General features: G+C 40.7%; 1 pseudogene; it reads right to left on the bottom strand.

Moving 5' to 3' along the window:
• Positions 1-290: 290 nt before the first annotated feature.
• Positions 291-19,981, bottom strand: LOC119884387 (annotated as a pseudogene).
• Between the last annotated feature and the right edge of the window lie 340 nt (positions 19,982-20,321).

The raw sequence follows: 20,321 nt of genomic DNA, 5'->3' as shown, positions 1-20,321 counted from the left end.
CTGGAGTCTCGTTCTCTCTTTCTAGCAGTTGGGAGTAGTGAGAATCAGGTCTGTGGAGACCAAAATGTCTGTCGCCGTCTCCGACGACTTGTCGAGGCACCATTCGAGCTCATATTCTCTAACATGACCTCATGTAGAAGCACTCGCTCATCCCTTTATCCGTCATTCTGCTCTTCGGCTCTTCAGGTTCAGGGATGTGCAATTTTCCTCCAACTAACAACATCCTGTACATGCGTCTCCTGATCCCATGCTGTCGATCATTCGTCGTCTCCTACGGACCCCTCGGGACGCCGTTTATTAGGAGATTTTACAGTTGTTGCGGGTGCAGTTCTGCGGCGGGCTCTGCGGCGGACGGATGGACTTTGAGCGCTTCAAGCTGTTGCCTTTGGAGCCGCCGCCCGGGTTGGCCAGCGAGTAAGAGCGTCCGTGCATCATGACGGCGTTCATGCCATTGGCCATGGAGAAGGACTTGAGGTGGGACTTGATGGCGACGGGCAGCGGGAGCTTGTCGATGAGGGGACCGGCGTGCACGACACGATGGCTCTGCAGCAGAGGTCCTGGAGAGTGAACACTGCAGAGAGAGAGGGAGGAGGTGAAAAGGCTGAACTCCACAGCGCAGCGTCTGTGAACTGTGATGAAACTTTAAAACAAAAGTCTGATAATTATTGAGGATTTAAAACATTTGTGAGGTGTTTTTTTTATTTTTTGAAGGAACCAATGGGCTTAGAGAGCCACAGACAGGGTAAGGAGGTAACTGACTTCAGTCTCAACAGGTGAAGCACTTCAGACACAAATAAAGTCCAGGCTGAGTTTCAATACAACAAGCCTGAGGCTACATCCACACTAACACGACCACACCAGCGTTTTAGCTGCGTGTCAGAATTGATCTCCGTCCATATAACGACTGAAAACGCAAGAAGTGGCTGTTCGTACGTACACTCGGCATTAGGGGTGGGAGAAATAATCGATTCTTAGATGCATCGCAGTGCAGATGTGAAAGATTATGAATCGATTAACAAATGTCTAAAAATCAATTATTTAAATGTTAATCGATAACGTAATGTTGACAAAAGGCGGAACTTGGGGAAGTGCAGCGCCCGGACCGTCTGTGGTGCGCAAACTAGTCCTTTAAAGCGAATTAGGAGATGTTTCTTTTGGATTTTAATGCTCAAATTAAATGCTTAGTAATTATCCAGGGATCCTGTATAGAAAAAATGATGCATCAATAATCGTTTTATAATCGAATTGCAGCCCTCTGAATCGTAATCGAATCGTGACTTGCCCAGAGATTCCCACTCCTACTGGGCACTGGTGTTTTTGCTTTGCTTTGATTGAAGAGACAGACACAATTGTGAGCGTCTGTGTCATCGTTTTCATCCGCCCTATAACGCTACCCCGGAGTTTTAAAATGAAAACAGGGTCAGCAGCGTTTTCAAACTTCTCTGTTAGGTGTTGGAACAAAATTTTGTAGTAGTGTGGATGTAGATGTCAGTTCATAATTAATTCTCTTGAGGGTTAGCAGGACATCACTTCCACCTGCTTCCTTGTTCAATTACAAATGAGGCAGACGAAATAAAGACGGGAATGAGGGAGACCTCATTAGCATAACGAGGGAGTGTGTCCTCCATCTGGCGACTATCTTGGTACAGAGTGTCTTGAATTCTGTCTAAAAGCCACTCAGCACGCCTCTGTAATCACAGCAGATGCTTGAGAAGTTGCGGTGTTGTGCTCATTCCACTGTTTTGGTTAATTTCTTTGGTGTACCCGCTTGTTCCCCCACCCGTCCACTCACCTCTGTTGGGCTTCCAGAACTTCTCCATGCCGTGCCTCATCAGGACGATGCGCGACAGCTCGGTGAAGGACTCGATGACGTTGAAGTTGCACAGAGGGCTCACCTCGAAGAAGGTCATGCCGTTCTTCTCTGCGTACGCCCTCGCCTGTTCAGTGGGAACTTGCCGTTTGAAGGCCAGATGCAGGCGGTTACCGACGAGTATTCGAGGTACGCCTGGAGCATGCTGGGAAGGAAAAAAATCAAACGGATGACAGAATAAATGCCTGTTGATAGCTGCATTTCTATTATCTAATATTGTGACATTCAAACCTGTTTTATATCAACAAACCTTTTTCCTCTGTGTAATAATATAATTTAGGAACATTCTCAATAACCGCTCTGCCTGTCTGTGCTTGCTTTCACCTTAGTATTTGCTTGCTTTCTGATTATTAATTTCACTCTGTCTTTCTCTTCTGTTCTACTGAGCTGTAGAAGAGTTGTAGAGCTGTAGAGCATATATGCTCAGCCAACCTACCGTCCATAAATAAAAGGTTAAATATAAATAAATAAAATATTTACTTTGGTCGCATGCTCGAGTTAGGGCTAAGGGACGGTCAACATTTTGATCCAGAGCGAGACATCTTAACAGTTACTGAAATTGTGCACAAGTGTGGAACCTGATTAAAATTTCATTAAGCTGGATTTGTAGTCGAAGTGTATTTATTTTTTTACAGTAGAGTGATTGCCTTGCAGTCAGCATGTTCATGTTGTTTCATTCATAGAGCACAGCGATTGTGGTGAGCAGCGTGCAGGGCCGAGACGTCTTTGCTAGATGTGTGTTAATGTGAGAATCTTTCACCCCATGAAACTTGTAGGAGAAAACAAAACCACTGCAAGCGGACCAATCACTGCTCTTGTGAAATAAATATGGTGGACATACAGATACTTGGTTGTTTTACATTAGAAAAATCTCAGCTATAAAGTATCTGCAGTTGATTCATTCAACATGACCAGCGCAGGCTTGTTATTAATTCAACAAGCTCTCAAAAGGAGGCAGCGTGCATCTTGTCCTGCCACTTGGGTTCAGGGCTCTCCAATTTATCTCCATCTGTTCTGACAAACTGAATGAAACATGATGGCAGCGAGAGGCCGGCGCCTTTCCTCCTGACTGTCACCGCTCATCAGCCTCTCTTCAGAGCTTCCTCCCTGTTGGATTTTCGTTCTCAGAGTCTGTCCACTGAGGTCAGTCTTGTTCCAGCAGCAGTCACAGACGAAACAGTAACAGCTGTAGCGGCAGCAGTGACAGTGGTGGAAAAAGCAGGAGAAGCAAATACTGAGGGTTTCTACAGACGGTTTGTATTTTGCCATTGGCAAGTAAGACCAGTGGCGTCGAACTGCCCGATCTGTCTCACATTTTCCACAAGAGCGCAAATTCAAAGGCCTCTCATGTCAACTGTAAGGAGAGTTTGAGCTCCTACCCTCGGGATGAATGTTGGGTTAGGTCCAGACATTTCTCTAAGTATTTTATTTAAAATAAGTGGGTGATTATGTTGTTTTAACTATTAATTATTAGACTGATAATGATGGTCAAATGTACTGCAAGTTTCATGTTATGCTGCTATACGGATGTGTTGTTACACGTGTGGAAGTTTTAAGTATTTGTGGTCATGTTTGACATAGTTTAATGATGATGTTTTATGTATTTTATTGTTTATTTTATTCTGTGTTTCTGGCTGCTAGATAAATTTCCCAGTGGGGACGATAAAAGCTTTTTGCTGATGTGGGTGGGTATGTTTTTTTGTCACTGTGAGAAATATCAATGAATCACAGTCAACTCTGTTTTCTCTTCAGGGCCAACACAAATCAGCTGTACACTTCTCTAAGGCTACGTTCAGACTGCAGGCCTTAATGCCATTTTTTCCCCCAGATCAGTTTTTTTTGTTTGACAGTTCACACTGGGTTTTTTTAAATGTGGCCCGGATCAGACTTGAGTGTGAACTGTCCGCGGCCTGAAAGTGACCCGCATGCAGAAGAACAACACGACGTCACACGCAGCCCGCTGTTGCAGGCTAAAGAAGTAAACAGAGGTCATCTCCTGTTAGCTGACGGGAGACTGATGTTTTTTTATTGTCCTCTCACGGATCACATTTCCCCCAAATTATGACAAGTGTTCACAACTTTCTGTTCTCTTCTTTACGGTTTCTGGCGCTGTACAACGCAACTGCCCCACAACACACTCCCTCCGTCTCTCTCTCCCTCTCCCCACTGTGTCCGCTCGGACAGGTAGCATCAAAGTCGCATTTAAAAAGATCTGTATCGGATTTGGACCGAACTGGAAAAGATAATTTTCCACGTGGCTTGGCCTGTTCACACTGTCATAAAAAAATCAGATTTGTGTCACTTTGGCCTGCAGTCTGAACGTGGCATAAGAGTTCTTCATGTGTACATGCAAGGGGATTTTCCCTAGTGTTGTGAAATAAAATGAACCAAGACTCTGTGTGAAAGTAAGAACTATGTACAGTACAAATATATGCGTTGAAAATATTCAACAGTAATATAATCTGTAATGTTTAGCACACATTAAAAGACCAATTTTATAAAACAATAATCCCAAATATTTTCAGTTCAATTTTCAGATGTGAAGATTTGTCCCTTTCCACATATAAGACATAACCAGTGATTAAACCTAAAGAAACTACATCTGTTTTCGTTCTTCTCTACACGCCGTTTAACTTTCATCATCCACAGATTATTTTTTTTTTAAATCCCTCCATCTCTACTTTAGTTCTGTCCTTAAAAGTGTCCGACCACACCGCATCTGTGGGGGTGGAGCAGGAAAGGCCAAACTGAAACACACATTCCACAGGCCAAAAATATCTCACACACACACAGAGACGGACATCCTCTTTGTTCCTAAATCAGCAGGAAGGACATGATGAGAGTAGCCCAAACACCCAGGTTGTCTTAAGTGATTCACTTAACTCGTTGCACTGACCCTTTGTCCTATCAAACGGGAACACTGTTCTAATCGCTGGAGTCTAAAAGAAAAAAACATCACACTTCCACCATCGCAGCAGAATCATAAGAAGATCCAGCTGGACTATTACAGCAATAAAATACGAGCACAAGAAGTCCTGAACATGGTTCATTCTTGAGGAGCACGCTGATTTCTGGATAAGATATTGTTTTACTGCCAACAGTCCTGCCCTCTCGTGAACCTTTCCCAGAGAAAAACAAAGAGTTACTTGAATGAAAAGTTAACTGGCTCAGTTAACTTTAGGGTTGGGTATGGTTTTAATTTCTCCAAATCTGGTTCTTATCAAATCTCGGCAATGATTCCAAACCCTTCACTACAGATCTTGTCAACGCTCGGTCACCTTCATCTTCCCCTTCATGGCTAAAGTGAAATGAGTCTCTGCACAAGAGTGGCGTCTCTAAGAAAAATATGTGTTGAGTCATTTGTAGACATCATTCGTTTCCCTTCAGTATAAAAGGTGATCGTCAGCTCACCTGTGTTTTGTTCCTGAGATGTTGCTACTGTTATATCTGGGGCGTCATTGTAGCTGGGGGAGCGCGACACCTTGAACACGGTGCGTTCCTTCAGATTCACGCTGTGTTGAAAGGAAACGCTTCGTCATGTCGGAGCTGCTTCCTCCCTCGCACCAAACCTCCTTACTGCAGCTGTTGCGTTTTGCTGTATAGTTCTCTTTTTTAGTGATGCTAAGCCAAACTTTGGAGAGTTCGCTGCGGTCCGCCACGGTCCAGGAATTGAAACGACAATCTCTCTTCTCACGTGGCAGATAAGTGACTCTTTTATGGAATGTAAAATGCTCACTGCAGTTCAATCGCTAGGCAATGAAATATGAAAAAAGTTAAAGTAAACCGACAAGTAGATCTGAAGATGCACGTCTCTTTTCGAATCCACGTTTTTAAAAAAAATTGATAATAGTTCTTGATACCCAACCCAAGTTAACTATGGGTAAAAGCTATCTATACACTGCCAGGAAACCTGTCAGGAATGAAAGAAAAACAGCTATAGTCACCATTATTATGGCGGTTGGTGCAGGAAATTATCTCTGTCTGTTAGAAGCATCGTTTTAAACCAAGAGTGGACAAAAAAAAAAAAAGTCCTTTCTTCCATCTCTTGACATAATTGACCCTTCACTAAGCCACGCTTCCCTGGACAAACTTTCCAAAGGGGAGCGTCAGACTTTTATCACGGCGCTGCCACTGTCTATTACTGCACTCCCTGGAGAAATATTACATAATTTTTGGAAAAAGTGAAATAAGCAGACAGCTTTGCAGTTGCATTGTGCATTTGAAGGTTGTCAAACTGACAATAAATAAAGACAGAAGCTAAAGCCTACCGATCACAGAGTAAAACTGAAGCACCGTATTATGACTGACTACTGAGAAAGAGGTACAATGATACTAAGGATCAGCATTGTTCCTGTACAGCTGGGTAGGTCCTTATTCGCTTTTGCAATCATTAAAAAGCAGAACAGTAGGGCTACATAACATTACATTCAGCAGTATGTTAGCAAGTGTTTTAAGAATAAATCGCACTTCTCCTTTCAACCTCTCTGGGTAGCAACTGTAACTATTACAAGTGCCTCAGGAACAGCGTTTGACCATATCTTGGATAGCTTGCATTAGAGTCAATAGAGCGCAGCCATGACAGTGTCGGACCTCAGGTAGAGAGAGTCCTATACTACGCTGTGATTGGCCAGCTCCATATTCAGGGCGTGGCTTGGAGAGGGGTTAATTACCATGTCGAAGAAAGTGATCTATAAGAAGGTCTCTTTTGCTCTTAATTACTTTTCCCATCGCAGTGACCTGATTGGTCATTAGGCAAGGCTGTTTTAATCTGATCCTCTAAAGTTATCCTGCTTTGGAGCACTACCTAAACCTGAGATTTGTGATCCAGAATCTAAACTTCATCTCTAAATGTTTTCACCTACCTCGCAAGTATGATACCTGTTTGGGCTCTAAGCTGGATATGGCCAAATAACAATCCTGCCAACATCCATCACACCTCATCAAACCAATCATGCATTCATCCATCGATAAAACTCACCTCATCAATCTCTCTGATCCACCTGTCGATTCCATCAAATGACCACCGGTTAGTGATGTCATACACCAGCAGGATCCCCTGAGAACAGACACACACAGAACAGCTGGTGTGTAAACGTGGAATCTGTGCAGCCAGCACAGAGTCATGTTGTCCTTAACCCCTTAGGCCAAAACCTGGACCTTTAGATCAAGTCACGCAGGTTTACTTCATGCAGCAGTTTCCAAATGAGTCTATTTTAGTGATAAATCGATTAATCGGCTGATACCTGCATTCAAAAGGCCTTAAATGACAGCAGATCTAATCTAACACCATTACTGGCTAGGGTTAAATATATAGTTGTACTGTAGAGTATAATGCAGCCGAATGATGTAACCCACTCTCCCTTAAACACCAGTCACGCTCTGAAAATCGGCAGCAGAACCCAATGTATGTTTCTATTTCATTCATTAATAGAGCTTCCATCTACAACAACATGTTACTGGCTGAGATAACATGTATTTTAGATTGTACTCTGCAGGAATAATGGATTAAAACATGACATGTCTTTGCTTTGATATCAGCCACCGTCCGCACGGTTCTCTAAATATCAATTCATCGATTACTAAAATGCATTGACGCAAATTCTTTGCATTGACGCTTCATTTAATTAATATAACTATACATCACACTGTTTCACACAGACATTTATTACTGGCACACATCGCGCTTACGCTGTGAACACGACGTGATTATGATGCCGCTGTGTTTGCAAAGTGGAGGAAGAGAAAGAAAATAGCGAGTGACAAAGAAGAAAGTGTCCAAAGTATGGGATGGGATTATTTCAAGCTAATGAAAACAACAACTCTGTCACAAGCAAAAGTACGACACATTGATGAATCGTTGAAATAATCTATAGAAGCTTTGAATACTAAAATCAGCGTTAGCTGCAGCCCTACATTGGCCATTGAAAAAGCCATATCGGTCGACCGCTTGTCTATTTTGGTTGTTTGTTCCTCACCTGAGCCCCACGGGAATATGAGCGAAAGATGGTGCAGAACCTCCCCTGTCCTGATGTGTCCCTGAAGAAGAAAGAGAAAAGAAAGAAAGAAAGGAAGATTAATAGTCAGCTGCCAGGAAGTAAAACTAGAAACTAACTAGACTAGAAAAGTGGTAGTTATGAGCATCAAGGACGAAACACGGGCCTGACATGAGACACAAAACAAACACAGACGGCGACAGAGATAGAAGTGGGAGGGAAGCAGAGGATGAGGTAAAGAGTTTGATAATAAAAGAAAGCATCGAGACAGTAAAACAACAGTGAGGAGAGTGTGACAGACTGCGGCTGCAGAAATAAAGAAGTGTCTGCATCATACGGCTGCCTTTAAACTTCTCTCTCCGCAGGGAAGACAAGGCGTTGCTTCTCCCCTGTGTTGCTGAATTCCTTGGCCTACTTCCAAACAGGCCTCGCCTTGCACTGCCGTGTGTCTTGACAACTACACTCATCTGCTGCATCTCCACTGATTATTAGTGAGGCATGTATTAGTACGCACAGGGTAAGGACAGGATTCCTTCTAATGTCTTATCCATTATATAACCTTCTTACTTAGTGTTTTGTTTTGCTCTATTGCCTCTTTTAAAATGTAACGTGCATTATGTAAATGAAACCCATTTTCCCTGAAGTAGCTTTCAAGGTCTGACTGTATCAGATACAGATATATTCTGTGTCAAGTTGTTCCAACTCTTCATTGAAGCTCTGTGGTGTTTATACCGAGTGAAATATTCAGACCCATGTTTTTATGGATGCACCATTCCATCAAACAGAAATATTCAAGATGCACTGGGCATCATTTTATACACAGTTCCCCAAATTTCAGCCTGACATATTCTTCTTCTTTGGGAACTTTACCACCTCCACAAGATTTTCTAATAACGTTTTGTGTGTTTGAACAATGTTTGGTGACATAACAGGAGTTTTATAATGGCTGGCCCACCTGCAGGTCAGTGTCAGTTAGGAGGTTAAAGGGTAAGTTCAATTTAGAGAAGGTGTGGTTCAGATGGAAGCGAAATTTTGACGCAGGAAGACTATATAAAGTCAGATGCGCGTGGGCACACTTCACGTAATTTTTGCCCACTGCGGTGTGATGTTAGGTGAAGCCACGGCGGTGTGAGTTTGAGTAAAATATTTGTGCTTATCCTGGAGTTCTCCTGAATCCACTTCATGAACGTACAGAGAGAAAAGACTGGAGGGTTCCAGTCATTGTCTGAGCCGTCACACAAACACAGACGCACAAAGTCAGCTCTAACAGTTAATGTCTGAACAGTCGGTGCACACCAGCTATTTGGGGCGAATTAACACAAGCTGTCAAATAAAACAAACCGAAAATCCGACTTCTTCACGGTTCTTTGTGAAAAGACTTACCTTTAGTGGTAAAAAAAAGTTTTTGATATATGTGCCTCTGTGATTTCTGCCTCCACCCCAATACAAGGCAGGTGAATGTGAATTTGTTTCCAAAATGTTCCAAGTTACTGTTTAAAGACCGTTAAGATAAATGTCAAGAGTTTTAAATTGATTGTTTGTTTTTTTTTAAAACCAGCTACATTATTTCTTTAAATACCAGTAGCGTTATTGATTAAAAAAAATAAAACAAATCACACAAGAGGGTATTCCTGAGCTGAGAAGTTCACGTGAGGTGAAAATTCATGGAGTTGCTTTCGTTGCATTTCTAGAGTTACATCAACCTATTAAACTCCAACAAAATTAACATTTAAGATTCCCAACTGTTGGATGAGGACACTTACATAAATTCATAGAGAAAAGATTTTAAGGAGTTGAGTTGTCAAGTGTCATCTTGCACCTCCTAAGCCTTGAGTTGAAGGCGGTCACTGAAGCCAAACCCCATATAACTCGACACAGATCATTTTTCATCGGAGCTACGTTCTACAGAAGACATTACTCATGAAAACAGTTGAGGATTATGTCTGTGGGTTATCCAGTAACTGCTGCTGGATAAACATGTTGTTTGTTTTGTTCATGCGTCATTTGTCAATGCAATGAGCACCGCACGAGACAGATACTCAACACCACCAGATATTCAACACCAGGGCAGATAAAAGCAAAAAACACTACATATTTTTTTTCCAATTTGGCTGAACAAACCCGTAAAGGTCTAGAACACCACTATACTGAGGGATTTCAAGCCAGAAAAAGAGCAGCAGTCACTCTCCATTGTACAGACAACAACAGGTTGGTTGTTCAGTAGTGATGCTTACCAAAGCTCCAGCTTTACTCTCCTCCCGTCCAGAAGGATGGTGGTGGTTTTATAGTCGATACCTGGACAGAGAGACAAAGGGCAGACAGAGAGCAGCATTAAGCAAATGGACGCATCAGGAAGGCAGGCATCGATCAAGATTTCAATACCGAGATCATCATCTATTCGAGCCACTGAAATTAAATCAAAGTGTAAACTCTGGTTAGCTTCGGAAAAATATGACAGCTGCGTTTTTACGGGTGACAACACAAAAGACATCGCATTGGAGATGTTTCAGCTCTGACTCGCTGACTTGTTTTCATCAAGGTTAACAATCAGGCACCCGAGTCTGCTCCCGTTCCTGCTTTTCACCGACATCACTGAGCTCCAGTGTAGAATAACTGATTAACGGTTTGAGTTAATCAACCTCACAGTCATGATGACGGCCATCGTTTGAATTTGTTTGTGGAGATCACCCTTTCACATTTTCTTGATTGCTATTAACGGCCATATATGTATGTAGATTTTATATTTAAGTAAAATTTTATAGAAATACAAAATAAGACTGTGGACATGTTTTTTATTTATTTTTATTCTTTTTTTATTTTAAAGCTGAAATATGAGAATCTGGTCATAACTGTGGTGCTTTGAGCGAAATGCAAACCTCATGTGAGTAATTTTATAATGTTTACCATGTTCACCGTCTTAAGGCCAATTTATACTTCTGCCTCGAGTCTAGATGTAGCCACGTCGTTGTGTTTTATACTTGGTGTAAGCATTGCTCTGCAATTACACCGCCAAAAGGCTAGTTGGCTTTGGGGTTTTATGTTCTACTGCGTTGACTTCTGGTTTAGCCCTCTGCTAACTTGAATGAGTGTAAAATGATTTACATGTAGCTCTTCTAGACTTTCCAAATGTTATTGGAGCAAATAAAATCAAGTTCTGATAGTGAAACGATGCTCAAAAAAACGTACCCACCATTTAGCTCATTTTAATAATGCAAGTCTATGGGTATATGTCTGGTTTGGCCTCTAGTAAAATTGGCTTCAAAGCACGGGGCACTTCCTGGGGGCTTGGAGGAAATGCAATGTCATTAGTTCTGCAGGTATTTGGTCATGAAAGTATTGGACAAATAAAAATGTTGCTTGTTGATGCGCTAGATAAAGTCTGAAGATCACTTAAGTTATTACAGTAATTCATCCCGAGGGGGACATGAATGTCTGAGCCAAATGTCACATCAATCCATCCAACAGCTGTTGAGATATTTCAGTCTGGACCAAAGTGGTGGACCGACAAACCAACACTGCCATCCGTAGAGTAACGCCGCTACCATGCTGAAATTAAAAACTAAACTAATTCTAATGTGTGTTACAAAAACATGTTTGCAGTTTAACGGTCAGGACGGAGGCAGCTGTGTACAGCCTGCTAACAAATCTCTCTGGCTCATTACTTCGCTCATTTCTGACAAACCTGTCCGACTGCTACACCTGTCACCCTGCCGGCCCATGTCTCCACATGTTCACCTGAGTGTGCTCGCCAGGTTAGTTTTCACTAAGCCTTATACCACCTGCGGGCAAGCAGGTGAACCACTGGATAATCGGTGTTTTCCACACTTCACCATGAGATGCGATTGTGAAAAAAAGAAAACTTGTTACAAAATGCGTCTCCACCCTGCCCCGACACGCTCACCAGCTAAATGCTATTTCAGTTAACTTTCCACCAAGACAAGAGACAAACTGACCAACGTTTTGTGTTTACTGGCTGCTTTAAGAATAAGTCCAATCATTTTCTGTAGTTCTCTAATTGTCAGTCAAACAAACAATTGATGGAACATTTTTATTGACTGTAAATATAAATTGGCGCCTCTAGCAAAAGATGCCCCAACTACAAAAAAATCAAAAGGATAAAAACACAATAAAGCCAAACAGCTTATTTCCATTGTTGTCCTTTTTGGGAAGGCAAAGGGTAGGAGTATCATGAAAAGGCAACTATGTTACTAGCAGTTTCTAAGTATACATGGTTTCTCTTTAGAAATAAAATTCAGTGACAATACTATATACAATATTAATCCATAAAAGTTCACCTATTTTAATCACAAGAATTACTGTATCTACTATTACTGTGTGTGTTGTTCTAAAAACCAGTGACCAGTTTAAGAAACATTAAACTCTATTTGTGAGACATTTTTAAAGATTTAGGAATCACTGTGCTTGTAACTGACAGCCACAGACAGGGTAAATAAGTGACTATAACACTGTTTTTTTGGGGCTTTTCAAAATGTTTAACCTTTCAAAATATTAAAGGTTTAATGATCAATTATTTTGCAATAAAGACAAAAGCCGAGTGCCCTTACCCAAAGGCTATTCTAATAATGCTGAGCTGTGAAATAGAGAACAGTACATTGCATTTGCAGCAGATCTGAGAAAAAAAATATGATTGTACATTTACTAGATAATTCCCTAATATGATTTTAAGAAGTGACATTGATTAATTTTCTGCAAACAAACCCACCATTCAGCAGCATATTAATTCTACCTCATAACTTTCCTCGCACATTCACAAAATGGATGTATGTTTCAATGCATGGCTCTTTTAGCTGTAAACTGTCAGCTTTAACATTAAACAGTAAGAATAAAAAACACATTAACACAACATTAATGTCTGAGGGAGCGAGCCTTCCCAGTTCCCAGAGTCTCACACATGACTGAATCCGCCTCTGGCAGGTAGCAGCTGCCGGCTAACGACATTAGCAATATCTTCCAATTTTCCAGGCAACATAAAGCTGCTGCTGAGCTAAAGTGCTGAGCTCAGACTAGCCTAATTGAATTGCAGTGAGTGCAGGGCTTTGTACCAAGTGCTTCCTCTCCTCCCATTTCTCAGATATCCCAGATGATCAATAGCTTCTCTGATGTCTTAGCTGGATACTGCTGCTTCTATTCTGGGAGTCGGCAGAATTTATTTTCTTCTTTGAACGTGCTCAAATCTGTGAAGCTTATAATGTTCATCTTTTTGTTGACACTGTACAAAACACTGCAGTAATAAGCCTAAGAGTGGGCCCCTCTCGCAGTATATGTACTCAAATTACCTAATTATTTGTACATTTTCCAGAAAATCAATTGAGAAACTGTTCACGGAAGCACTGACCAGACGAGTATGGCTGCTAACAGCCACATCAATATGAATGATCTTTGTATATTGCCTCCTAGTATATATCGTATATTGTTAAACACTAAGTAAGTCATAAGAGAAAGCAATCCGCTCTTCCATTAACATTTATTAATTTAGCAGAAGCTTTTATCCAAAGCTACTTACAATTGCTATACATATCAGAGGTTGCTCGCCTCTGGAGCAACTAGGGGTTTAAGTGTCTTACTCAGGGACACATTGGTGGATGGGTTACAGAGGGAATTGAACCTGGGTCTCTCACACCACAGGCATGGATCTTATCCACTGCCCCATCTTCCAAAGTACAGCCTTACTATAAACTGTGTAGCTGGCAGGCAGGTTAGAGACTTTAGTCATTTTTCTTATTTTACAAAGACAAGTTTTGCAATCTGACAGTCTGAAGAGAGGCTGTTAAGTCTGAACTGTACGCAATACGAACACCAGATAATACAAGATAATCTATCAAACTGCGTCAGACTTGGTGAATTTAGCGCGAGGATACGCATGTTACAACATCCGTATATCTCGTCTGCAAAGTTCTTAGCCTATTAATTTTGCTGTCAAAGTGCACCAAATTATTGCATTTTCAATTCAAGTTTAAAGGCTGATTTCTGCTCCTGAGTGAAAGTTGAAGAAACCAGATGGTTAATTGTGGTTTTAAACTTCTTCTTCTTTATGGTCAGAATAAACAGAAGAGGCAGAACATGCAAAACTATTTTGATAATAATATTTTTTTCAACAAATATGCACAAGTCAAATTAATCTTTTTTTCAGTCCCTTTTCCTCAACAAAATAATCTTGATAGAAAAATTAAGTGCTATTTCATTCGCAAGTCAAACAAATTAAAGTCAAACATTTGTTGGACATTTGTTATGTCATAAGAAAGAAATATATATCACGATGATTAGTTATTGTTTTATTGATTAGCCCTATTTCTAGTGTAGAATGAAGACAGTGGAAGTTACATTCGCAAGGACAGGGGAAGCGTAGCTGCAGACACTGATGTGATGTGACACTGTGATTAAATTAAGTATATTAAATAAATTGTGTAACAAATCATGATTTACATGAGTTACATCCTCACAGTCATTGTGTTTTTTGCTAATGACAGACAGGTGACTTCATGAACTAAAATAATTAATATTAACGTTGAGTTTTAATTTTTACATGTTATGGTGTTGAAGCTGAAAGTCGTGTATTATTTGTATTCTTATCGGTCACACTACACACACCGTAGTCTCAAAAAATCCTGTGGGAAGCACAGGCGTCCTGTGTGAAATACATTACGTCCGCAGGTGTAAACAACATGTAGAGGCTGTGAAGGAAGAAATGAAATAGGGAAATCAGAAAGCAAAGTGCAGAAAATCTGATTTAACAGCAGCGAGACTGCGTTTACAGCTAAGCTCTGTTGAAATACTGAACAGTCGGTGTGGATCTTTCAAGAGGATTAGACTGGGTTCAGCTTTTTTTGTTACCTACCAACACTGTAAACCCCTCTCTCTCCTTCAGGCGGGCAGTAGGGGGGGGGGGGGTTATCTATCTCTGAACTGGCCTGCATCCAGCGATAACGGTCTATGGTTATGCCACTCGTTAAACAAACAATGGGCCGCCGTGCCTGCATGACCCTCTGGGGAATATTCCATTGTTAATGTGCTGAATGAAAAAAAGATTCTCGCAGCTCCCTTCAAGCTGCTTTTGCATTTTAATTGGCTGCACCCCTCCACGGCTGGTGTTATCTGATGGCTAGCATCAACTGACTATGAAATTCAAAACAACAACGACAAAAGGAGGACAAAGGTGTGATAAAACAAAGGAATTTAGTCGGAATGAATTAATTATTTTAAACATCAGTGAAAATGAAGACGGGCTGGTTCTTCTTATAATGATACGTAGTGCGAGACAATAGAGATTTGTCAGCCAGCCGTCATTACTGAGACAGCTATCCCTTTAATATCTCTAGACTTATTGTGTGAGAAGAAGTACCTTGATATTTAATTCCTTGGATCTAACAAAAGACTTTTTCTTGTGCTAATTTCATCAACAGTTTTGTAATGTTAAGTCTAGAAAATATGCTATATTATGCGAGCTACAACCATAGCTGGAATGATTAGTCGATTAATCGATCAGAATTAACTTCTTCCAGCCTCCTTTGATTGTAAAATGAATCATTTGGGTTTTGGACTGTTAGTCGGAGAAAACATTTGTGCTCTTTGTAATTAAATGATTAATTATTTTGTCCATTTAAGTTGTGAAAAATGCTCTTTACAATTTTACCAGGACCCAAGGTGACATTTTGTTAAGTCCAAAACTCAAAGATATTCCGATTACTATCCTAAACAATGACGAAAAGCAGCAAATTTTAACATTTGAGAACGTGGAACCTGGTGTTTACAGATTACTACTGTTATATACGATTGTCCATACAGTTGCAAATTCATTTTCTATTAAACAAGGAAAAATTAAGGCGACATCTTCAAATTTATTATTTTTTCTAAAGCTAAGTTGAAAATCCAAAAATGTTCAATTTACAATCTTACATGACAAAGAAACGCAGCAAATCTTCATTTTTCAGAAGCTGGAACCAGCTAATGTTTGACATATTTGCTTTAACAAATTACTAAAGTGATTAACTGACTACTAAACTAGTTGTTTTCTCAGCCGTCAACGCCCCAAAACTACATGCTACACTGAAAAATCTTTCCAAGATTTTTGAGTCGAATACAAGGGACAATGTATGACATGTTTTTCATTATGCCTAGTCACTATTCTGATTACTAGTCTGTTCAATAAAGCACCCAATCACTGATCACCAAGGAGGAAATGCGACAGACGGGTCTACCCAGCTGGCTGCCCCAAATCAGAAAGGGAACCAATCACAGCCTGAGGACAACGTCATCCAATTAAAATCTGCTCTTTTGTCCTGATTTTTCTCCTCCTAAAATATTTAGGTTCCTCTCGAGCATCCCCTTCCCTCCACGCTAACCTCTCACCGCCACAGGGATGAAAATCAATAGCAAAACATCCCATCTGTAGTGTGTTCAGCTGATATCCACTCTGCCCTCCATATTTAATGAAGCCGTTTGAAGGCTTTTTGATCTTCCTCACATCAATTAGGACATCTTCCATCTTATGTTTTGGGCTTTAGAAGAACGACAGGTTCTCCGTGGGCTCGGTGTACAGAAACCTCAAGGTCACAACCACTCTAATGCAGATGCATTTTAAAATGCTGTTTACTTGTCAAGTTTCATCTAGGACTGGGCAATAAAGTGGCGCTATAATCTGTAGATTCATTCATCATTATTATTTGGTTTATAAAAATATCAGAATATTTTGAAAAATCCCTTGTTTTGTACAACCAACAACGATTTTTAGTTAACAATGTTTTAAAAGCAGCAAATCCTCCCATTCTTGAGTTACAAGCAGTGAATAGTTGGTCTTTTTCTTGAGAAATGATTTAAACCATTAATCTTGACTGATTGAATGATCTTTTTGCCTCCAAAATGGATATCTGAAAACATTTAACTGTCTAAAGCCTACTGTACATACAGTAATTGCAATTAGAGCCACAAACAATCAGAATAGGGTAATACTTTAACCACAATGTGGACATATTGCTTATTTGTAATAATAAGCTCCTTCTCTAAATCACCATCACCCGCTGAAATGAAACACTTTGGGTGTCTGAAAACACATGACCTGGGAAGGTCTTCACACTGCTGCCAAATGCCAACAAGCAGCATCACCCTTTGGCAGAATTAGAAAAGCTGACTCATGTATTTTTCATGAACAGCTGCTTTCAACCTAAGGGGAGGAAAAGGAAGTCTTCATCTGATATTTAGGGATTCATCTATGGGGCTAAACTGTTAATCAAAATATTCTTGAAATTGAATTATGGCCAAGTGCAACATCCAAATCTGAGGAGCTGCAACTTTTTGATAACGGGAAAATGTGTCATAACATACAATAAACGAAGCATATCGGTCAGCCCTAACCTACAACAGCATCTCGAGTGAGGACTGTTATTATCTTTGACAAAAAACGCAGTGCACATGCAGGATTTGTCTTTTAAGAAATAATAACTGAGCACCGTATATTCTTAGATCAGTGGTTTAAAGTGGAGGAGAGAGTCTAATTAGGCTGCACGCATATGATGGACGTGTTCACGTTTCCTTTCTGCCCTGATGTGCACCTCATTACTATTCCTTAAAAAACTCAAAGAAGCTATTTTAGCATAATCTGAGTGACTCCATCACAGGATTTATTCACTACATATCAGAGTAAGGAGTAACCACTGTGCTCTTTAATGAACATGCCTGAGTTTTTGCAATTTAAGCCAATTTACAAAAGTATTTAAATGACTGCTGAATATTTTCCAAAGCATTCTGCAGCATTTTAGTGCTTTAAATGTGACTTTGTTCCTGCTTTCCATGCAAAATGAATAAGCAGACATTTAAAAAGCTGCCTGTGTGGAGGTAACCCATCACAGTGAAAAACAGTGTCTGTTTTTATTATGCGTGCTCTAATGCAGCTTTCAGTGCTTTCCACTACAAAAAAAACAACAATAACAGGATGTGTGTTAAGTAAGTAAGTATTTTCCATATGTAGAATTAATTAGAGCAACCTGCCCAAATGGATTACTCCCACGCCCAAGGTTTTTTTATTTTTACATTTATTATTTGTTCCTTTACTTTGGGGAAATGCATTATTTGAGAAAACACGGGAAAAGAGTATAGTATAGATTAGCACTCCTAATTTCGCTGTATATATGTAAAATGACAATAAAAGGTACTATTTTTTTCTAAAAATCTATAACACCATGGTAATTCCTACTTAGCACTTAGGAAATGGTTAACGGTAATGAGAGGATTTATTTTTGCTTAAATACATGTATATACAAATACCAAAGCATTTTGCTGTAGTTGGTTTAGCAGCTTCCTTTATTTTTTTTGGACACCACTGAAGCTGTTAAGAGAGAAACAAGGAACCATCATTCTGGGGAGGACGTTGACTGGAAAATATTCAGTGTTTAATGTTTAGGTCTAAAACCTATTGTTTTGTTATTAGACTACGAGGAAATTATCCACTAACTGAACAACAATGCACGTACAGTCATGACTGTCAGACTTACTTCCATGCGAATCCTCTGTGTTATAAGCGTCAGAGAGCTCATTGTGTGTTCTCCACAGTCCACACAGCAAAATGCGCAGCTAGTATGTTCAGGGCTTTTGTGATAAACAAGTATGACACAACACAAGGAGCTCATCATCTAAGAGGGCAAAACTGAGCCAACAGGTCCCAGTCAGCTGAGATTAGAGTGACTCACCACTACTGTAAGCGTATGGGGACTCGGCTGATCCATCCTGCAGGCTGTCCAGGATCTCTCCTTTGCCCACATCGCTGTCTCCGACCAGGAGGAACTTCAGCAAGTAGTCGTAGCTTTTCACTGGGCTGCCCTGGCTGCCCATCGTCTCTCCCATCTGAGTCCAGGAGCAGCAAATGGTAAAGATGAGTGACTGTAAGCTTCCCCAGTCAACACAAGGATGGGTAAACCAACCAACCAACCCCCCCCCCCTCTGTGTGTTATTCTACTCACTTGACCAAAACAAAGGCAATGTTTGTTATCCCATCAACTTGCTGAATGGCGGTGCACCAGCACAAAGTCCTTGTTTTGCAGGGTAACTTTAATGGTCTTCCAAAAGTGTGTGCAAACAGGTAATTTTCAGACTAAAATAGGCCCAACAAAACACAGTCTCACATGAATGTCCTACAAAGTGGATGCCAAAAATTTTGAAAGAGATTTTGAAAAGCAAAACACCCTTGTTGCCAAAGTGAAAAGATAATAATAATAGTTGGTCAGAGTTCCTTTCCTCCGTGGGGGGAAAACAAATCTTCACCCAATGTAAACAACTGGCACTGTTCTTCAAACTGATGACTGCCAAGTTATAAATAAGTGTAACCCAAAAAAACTGAGACTAGAGTTCCTTTTTGACCCTAAAAACCTGTTATGGTAGTGACAGATTAACATCTATTAAAGAGTAAGAGCACAGAGATCCAAAGGGTAACTAAAGCTTGATCTGGACGGGATGACTCTTAAAGGATTGCAAAAATCTATTTAACAGTTAGGGAAGAAAAACATGCTTATTGTCTGGAATGGCGATTATAATAAGCTTTATCAGCGAATTTATGTGCTGGGATATATTTTCTAGAGGCACTGCAAAGTTGGAGGGTGTAACTCTAGTCTTTTGTTCACAATTAAGAGAAGCTTGCTGGGGGAACAACAAGCTAGCCCTAACAGAGAGCTAGCCAGCTAGCTTAGCTGTTAACACTGGTGCGAACGTTAACGTGCAAAAGCACTGAGACGAGATAGTTGTTTAAAGACACTGTCAACAGTTTTACGTTATGCCACGCTACACATATCCACAAATAACCCTGTTTTACCCTTTAAAAGTCGATTCCCACTGGAGAAAAAAAAAGGCTTTTCGTATTTACAGCTAGCGCAACTTCAACGTCCGTGTGATTTCGGGCCCCCTTGTCTTTCTTCAGTCCGGGATGACAAAGATTCCGGTAACTCTCTAGAAAACACTGTGATTAAAAGGCTGCGGCGTCTTTACGTCCAGTCCAAATCTCCGTACGTGTACTCAGTGATCTCAGTCCGTGTTCTTCCCATGTTTCTCCATTATAGTCAATCATAATCCCGTCTGTGGTTTCTCTCAGCGCCGCACAACAACACTGAATACGCCGCTGCCAGAGCGGCTGCAATCCCCCCCTCTGTCCCGCCCTCTCGCTTCAAGCCCCACCCACCTCGCCCATGATTGGACGCTGCCTTTAACGGTGACATACGCAGCGGCATGTACGTTGGCTAAAGACAAACGTCCATCAAAGTTTGCAGTCAACAACACGCAGATGGTGAAGCGAATGTGGACAACAAAGATGATTCAGTTCATACAGTGCAGAGGCACAGGACGATGGCAAAACATCATATGAGGATTAAATTAAAGACCTGAAATGTCAGTGTTTTCTCAAAGTGAAATTTGGGAGATATAATTACCCTAAAACATCAATTAATAGCCCGGCTTTATTT

Source organism: Micropterus salmoides, unplaced genomic scaffold (assembly GCF_014851395.1).
Source record: "Micropterus salmoides isolate LMB-PRFRI ecotype aquatic unplaced genomic scaffold, ASM1485139v1 Ms_hic_scaffold_3411, whole genome shotgun sequence".
NCBI classification, from domain to species: Eukaryota; Metazoa; Chordata; class Actinopteri; order Centrarchiformes; family Centrarchidae; genus Micropterus; species Micropterus salmoides.
This window is presented reverse-complemented; position numbering and strand designations above follow the sequence as displayed.